Below are 7,224 nucleotides of genomic sequence, written 5' to 3' on the forward strand. Positions count from 1 at the left end.
GCCTTTAAACACGACACTCCTATTTTATAAAAAAAAACATTAATGTTTCGAGATTTAATTGCGTAAAATAGAATAATTATCAAAAATAAAAGGGTGCTTGCGAATACTGCCCTAAAAATGGGGTGAAATATCTTATTCCCCTGAAATGTGACCCATATATGGTGTGTGGGGGTATACGAGGAAGTACATCGAATTACTGTGACGTGACAGTATTGTTAATGTCCCGCTTTAGCGACCATTCATTATACACCCCGGGATCGAGGATACCAGGGTTATTATTACGTAATCGCTTATAGTGCGGTATGGTATGTCCGCAGGATTTTTTTAGCCAAAGTTGATTTTTGTTGTTGTTGCTGTTTTGGCTATGAAAGGGTCCCAATTGGCCCAAAATGATGGGGTTCAAATTTTCAGACCCCTCCTTAATTTCCTGTATGGGGTCCATATTGGGCGCCAAAATGGCATATATATATATAACGCGCAATAAGGAAATTTGGTGTCTTCGGGAAAATTTGAACCCCATCAAATTCTGACAGCTGGGACCCCAATAAATAAAAAAAAAAGCACCAAAAAAAAAAAAATTCAACTTTGGCTAAAAAATCCCACGGGAGCTGTTTCAGTGACATACCGTACCACACTATTAGTATGAAGAATACGGAAAAGTGTCGTTCACAACACTGTTGACATGGTAGTGACAATTTGTAAAATTATTTCTTGTTAGAGAAACTATGTAAGAAACCACTTTATGAAAGCATGATATAGAAATAATCAGAGTATAGAGTGAGGAAGACAAGAGTGTTTGATATACGTGTATTCATTTCTGACTCATGTTCATCAGTATACTTACATCGCCTTGGAGATGTGCTCTATCGACCTTAGTCTAGTTTTGGACCCTTTTAATGATTTTGTTATTCACGATTCACTAAGGATCGCGCTATCACTCGGCTCAACGCTTATAGTCGGTGAATAAAAAAATCATGTAAAGGGTCCAGAACTGGGCTATATCGACCTCCACATGTGCTCCATAATTGAAACTTGCCAATATATGTATTTTTTTTCAATTAGTATTCGCTTCATTTATATAAATTTCATCTGTCATTGCACCAAAATACATGTAGATGATTTTTGTTTAAATCTATTTTAACACGGTATGAAAAGCCATTAGACCATAAATTATTTAGAAACCAATGAACCAATATTTGGGCTAAATTGTTATTCTTTTTATTCTAATTATAATAATAATATTCCGCTTTTATATAGCGCCTAATACATCGATACAACGATATGTCTAAGCGTTACAGATATATAATTTACATGTTGTACATTTTTACATTTTACATGTATTAACTTGTTAAGAAGCTGTGTCCAAATCGTGCCCCCTCCCCCACCTCCGGCGCCTCTTTCTCTCTCTCTCTCTCTCTCTCTCTCTTCCTCTGTGTGTGTTTGTTTTGTGTGCGTGCGTGCGTGCGTGTGTGTGTGTGTATGTGTGTGTGTTGTCTCTCTCTCTCTCTCTCTCTCTCTCTCTCCTTCCCACCCCTCTCTCTCTCTCTCTTACTTCTCTTACTTATCTTACATCTACCTTTCTATCTCCCTCCCCCTTCCACTCATTCTTTTATCTTACCCGTCTACTCACTCTCTCTCTCTCTCTCTCTCGCTTTCTCTCTTTCTGTCTCTCCCTCCATTTCTGTCTCTATCTGCCTCTCTCTCTCTCTCTCTCTGTCTCTCTGTCTGTCACCTATCTCTCTGTCTGTCTATCTCTGTCTGTCTCTCTCTGTCTGTCTCGTTCTCTCTCTGTCTGTCTGTGTGTGTGTGTGTGTGTGTGTGTGTCTCTCTCTCTCTCTCTCTCTGTGTCTGTGTGTGTGTCTCTCTCTCTGTCTGTCTCTGCCTCCCTTTATACCATTAGGACTCAACACAGACAGATCTTGTACGAGTGTTCCTCAATTATTAATGTCATTATCATGTCAGTACAACACAAATCAAAATACATCATGTACATTAATTGGATTGACATGAATTATATACACTCTTTATCACAAAATATTACCATAGAATGTAGTAGATAAACGTTTTTCCCTAATTGCTTTTTATGTACAACCATTACTATTCATATCTTGATAATGTATTCTTCTATTACTTTATGATTTATACAATCAAAATATTTTGATAGCATTCGTCAGATCTATGATGTGAACAGTTAAATTAATTGTTATAGGCCTATACCAAATGTTTACACTAAAAAAATTAATTATACAGGTACATATTGACTTTTAAGGATTTATATCAAAAAGCTATGATTTAGCCGGATTGTGAACGTTGCTACTCATTATCAAATCAAATTATATTGGCAACGATTCTTACCAAGTTATAAACGAAAGATAAATACAACATTATTATCATAATGTTTTGTCTGGTCAGAAGTAGGTAATTCTTTATGTGATGCATGCAAATCATAATGAAAAATCGCATACTAATACATTATTATCATAACAATAATTATTATGATAATATTATTATAATTTATACTCCTTCAACAGGATGGAATATACATATTATACATGGAGCAATTTCTTTATAGAAATCAACAAAGCCTTTCCATACGTCCTAATCTTGCATGTTTAAAAATCCATCGATGTCCAAACAAATGTTTCTTTGACGTAACAATATAGACTTGGTCACTCACCACAGTGAACCCCTACCACCACTCCCCCTCTGGGGACGAATCATTGGATTAAAACTATTACGTGTTGGGAAACATCTTATTATCTGGTTTGTATACAATAGTAAGTTGTTGCTTTGTTAGGCAAACCCATGCGAGCTCTAATTGGGTCATACAGAACAAACTAGTCCTTAAGAAATTGAAGGTTTGTTTTAACTAACTGCTAAGAAAGCAAGAAATTAAGTAAAAGTGGGACCGACGGCTTTAAGTCCTCTCCGAGGGACTTGGTAATGAGGATCAATGCCTTACCAAAGGGCACTAGCGCATCGAATTGGTTTCGAACCAGGGACTTCCCGGTTACGAGACTACTGCTCTACCACGGAGCCATCGCGTCTCAATACACATCGCGTTTGAATACACAAGATAAAGTGCGAATATTATTAGAAAAACTGGTCTAATGGCATTTTATTGTTTCAATTGCCTGACGCGAGATATCAATTAGGGATTTTAGTAATTATATTGATTGATTACTTTGCCATTGCCATTACGACGCATGGCGTAAAGTAGGTTCATGACGTTGTGCTTAAGGATCGAGGCAAGAAATTAATCGCTGGGGTCGAAACTTCTGAAGACAGATGAAACCCATGTAAATTAACTCCACTCGAAGCTTCATGTAATTTATTATCATGCCAGAGTCCACATCCCTGTGACGTCACAATCAGTCTCACACAGCGTCCGCCGTCAGTAGAATTTCGATCAATCACTCAATAAACAACAGAGACAGACAGCACATAACGCCATCATACAACACGCGTCGTCATCATCTTTTTGTCTCCTCGATGCGCTGTTATCCTGCACGTAAACCACTGTATTTGGCTGCTGCGGTGCGACGTTACTGGCATACACAATCTGCTGATGATGGTGAATTTGCTGCGGTTGGGGTGGAACCGCAGCGTTGTATCCAGGCTGCGGTTGACCGGGGCGCGTCTTATTTTTTCGTACCACGGCGAGGCCGGATTCCTGTTTTATCATGAATATTCATTAGGCAGGGTCGGGGAAAGTCTCGATTCTCTTAAATATTCATATCGAGGTGGGAATGCACGACGCGCGCTATACTCGCACAAAGTGAGAAGATTTAGTTCACGGAGAATGCATATGGGTGAGTAATTGATTGAAATATCAGTAGATTAAGAGAATTTAGTCATTAATTTGAAAAAGCTGTAATTCGTGATCTACTGTAATTTCTTTACATTTTGAGACTGTTCTCAACAGATTTGTGGGGAAAAGACTAGGATAATATTTCTCTTGAAATTGCACTTTGATTTTCATCGTCGTGAAGTAGTTTGAATGCGGTTTGCCTTCATGTCACCCTTTAGAGCCCCGGGGTTCCGGCAGGCCCACGTTGGGGAATTTCGGTGCTCATCTGCATCAAGATAAAACTTTCTGATCAGGTTTTATTCCAAATTTGATCGTCATCGTGAATCTAATTCACTAATCATCCATTGAATTTAAATCTAGATTTAACGTTACACCTTAAAATAATCTATGAAGTATGATTTCTTTAATAATCCAAGAGGGTTAATTCTTGTTTATATCTTTAGTAGATGTCGACTCTGTTGGCTATACTAGTATTACTAAGACTAAGTGCTATCCGTTCGCTCAGTTGCATCATTGGTGCGTGTCAACTTTTAGACCAAAATTGTTTGTGACCATGGATAATCAAACGGCTCCAAACCATATTTCATTTAGACGAAAACCTGGAACTTATTAATAAAAATATTCAAAAACAAACAAACTAGACCTAGGATTCAGATGTTCAGATGTTGTGTGTGTCCAGTGTGCTTGTCAAGTTGTCATAACTTTTCTAGATCTAGACCTATATTAAAGATTTTTTCTTCTCCAAAGTGTGCAGTTCATTTATTTTTTGTTGGACGTTGTATAAGAGAAGACCCCTAGGGTAGTCGACAATTATGTTTACTAATACGCAGAGGCGGCGGAGCCTTTGGGCGGAGCAACTTCCAAAGTGGGGGGGGGGGCACCAACAAAAAGGGCAATTTCTTGAAAAAAGGACACCTTCAGAGGGAAAATATACCATTTTTTTGACATTGGTATATACCCCTATTTTGTGATTACATTATCAGGGATGATTTCAATATTTGTTTCTCTTAATACAGCATTTAAGATATTGCTTAAGTATCATACTTTGCAGTTTTTGGCTTGCAGTGCGAAAAAATCTTATAAAGAGGAAAACCCAATCCTGATGGGGTTATATAAGCACAATCTCATAACGGAAGACTGAATAGATCTGTGATAAGTTACATAATTATAACATCTATAACTATGGGCAAGCGTAGCGAGCGAGCTTTGTGGGAAATTGCTTTTAGTCGCTTGAAATTAGGGACACGTTTAATGATGAGAGGAAAAGGGGACACTTATCGAAAGGGTTAAGACACTTATCAGAAAAGAAAAGAAGCATGTGTCAAAGTACAAAGGCTAATTATCAGAGGTGAAAATGGGGCACTTCTTACACCTAAACAAAGAGGCATGCACCAGGGATGATAAGAACATGGGCATTTGTCGACGGAAAAGAGGCACCCATCAGATTTTGATAGGGGGCATTTATAAGCAGTGAAAAGGGGCATTTATGAAAAAGGGATAGGTTCTTTATAAGAAAGGAAATAGGGTACATATCATTGTTAAAAGGGTAATGAGAAGGGGAAGTGGCTCTTATTAAAAAGAAAAAGTGGCACATGTTTAAATAAACGGGGCACTTATCAAAGACGAAAAGTAATACCGGTAATTATGATAAGGGGTAAGGGTGCTTATAAGGAAAAAAGGCATTATATAGGAAGGAAAAGGAGGACGTGTCAAAATAAAAGGGGCATTTATAAGAGATGAAAAGAGTACTGACTAGGAGGGGAAGGGGTGCTTGTCAAAGTAAAACAAGTATCTCTCAGAAGTGAATAGGGTCATTTACAAGAGATGAATAGGGGCACTTAAGAGAATGAAAAGGAACTATTTTCATAGATGAAAAGGGGCATTTATGAGAAGGGAAAGGGCCTATTTTTAAATGGGGGCACTTATAAGAAAAAGGGGCACTTATTAAAAATGAAAGGGAGCACATGTGAAGATATAAGGTGCGCTTATCCAAGTTAAAAGGGGTAGTTATTAAAAAGGGAAGGGGCACTTTAAAAACTTAATAGGGGCACTTGTCAGAGTAAAAGGGGCACTTTCCTATGTAAAAAGGGGCACTTTTCCTATGCAAAAAGGGGCACTTTTAGGGTACTTGACCAAATGGGAGGGCACTCTGCCCCCCCCCCCCCCCCCTAACGGAGCGCCGCCTCTGCTTATATGGTATGTAGTCCACCTCTTCTTGTTATAATAAACTAATTCTACTTAGTACTGCTTCGTGTTCATAGGCCATAGAAACCACTGTTTGATGCACAAGTTAAATCTTCCATTTAGATTTACTTTGTACTGTGGTTCATTAAATAGGAATGTTGATTTCCACACCATATTAAAATTAAGGCCAACCATGACATAAAAATATCTATTAATTTGAATTATGCTAGATCTATTTTATTTTGTTAAGGAGAAAGGGATGCCTTGATTGTTGTATTGATTTTCTTCTTCTTTTTGTTCCAAAAGATTGAAACTGAAGAGCTGGAAGGAGGACATTACAACATCTCTTATATTTGCAAGATGAAGCAGAAAGTCCTATGCAGGTACAGTTATCAGGTTATTTAGCACACACATATTAAACGACCACCTATTAATTCACTCAAAAGGAAATGGAACTAAGTTGACATTGCAAGCATATATAGTGGAGGGTATATTTTATTCTAGTTCTGCACCTAGTATACAAATATTGATGTCTTTTCTTTCTATGTTTACAAAGGAAAATTTGTCCTTATTTACAGGAGGTCCTGTGTTTAGAAGAGCCATATCAAATGCACATTGTAAGCACTACATGTAGGGTATACACAGGACCCCTCATTTTTTGTTGTTGTAAGGGGTACTTTCACTTCTTGAGCAATGAAGATGAAGAAGAACACAAAATAAGATTGATAAAAGTCTGTTTATAGGATGTATTATGGTTGATATGTATCCATCAGTATCAGTTTTTAATTGAAGTACATGTACCTACTTTGTTTTCTCTCATGTAGGATAATGCCTCTCTACAGTGGATGATGAAGGCATTCTGGTTTGCAAACTCAGGAGAGGAACAAAGAACAGATGTTGACGGGATCATATCTAGAGATGCGGGCCTACTACACTTCATACGAGCAAGTGTGCTAATATACATGAAGGTACCCCCAATAAATTTTTGTGGAACAAATGTCATGGAGAAAATTATAGATCTGAAACAGATATTTTTCATTGTCAGTTGACTTGTAAAAGAATAATTGACTTAATATCACAATTGTAATTTAGATTAAAAATTAAATGTCAATATAGATGAAATATAAGTCTACATTACGTATGTTTCAGTAGCATTATTTCCAGTACATTCGCTGGTCAAAGTTGTTTGGTCATTTTATGTCCCATACTTAACCGAGTATTATTCAATT

Source organism: Strongylocentrotus purpuratus, unplaced genomic scaffold, assembly GCF_000002235.5.
Source record: "Strongylocentrotus purpuratus isolate Spur 01 unplaced genomic scaffold, Spur_5.0 spur5_scaffold_10, whole genome shotgun sequence".
Lineage (NCBI taxonomy): Eukaryota > Metazoa > Echinodermata > Echinoidea > Camarodonta > Strongylocentrotidae > Strongylocentrotus > Strongylocentrotus purpuratus.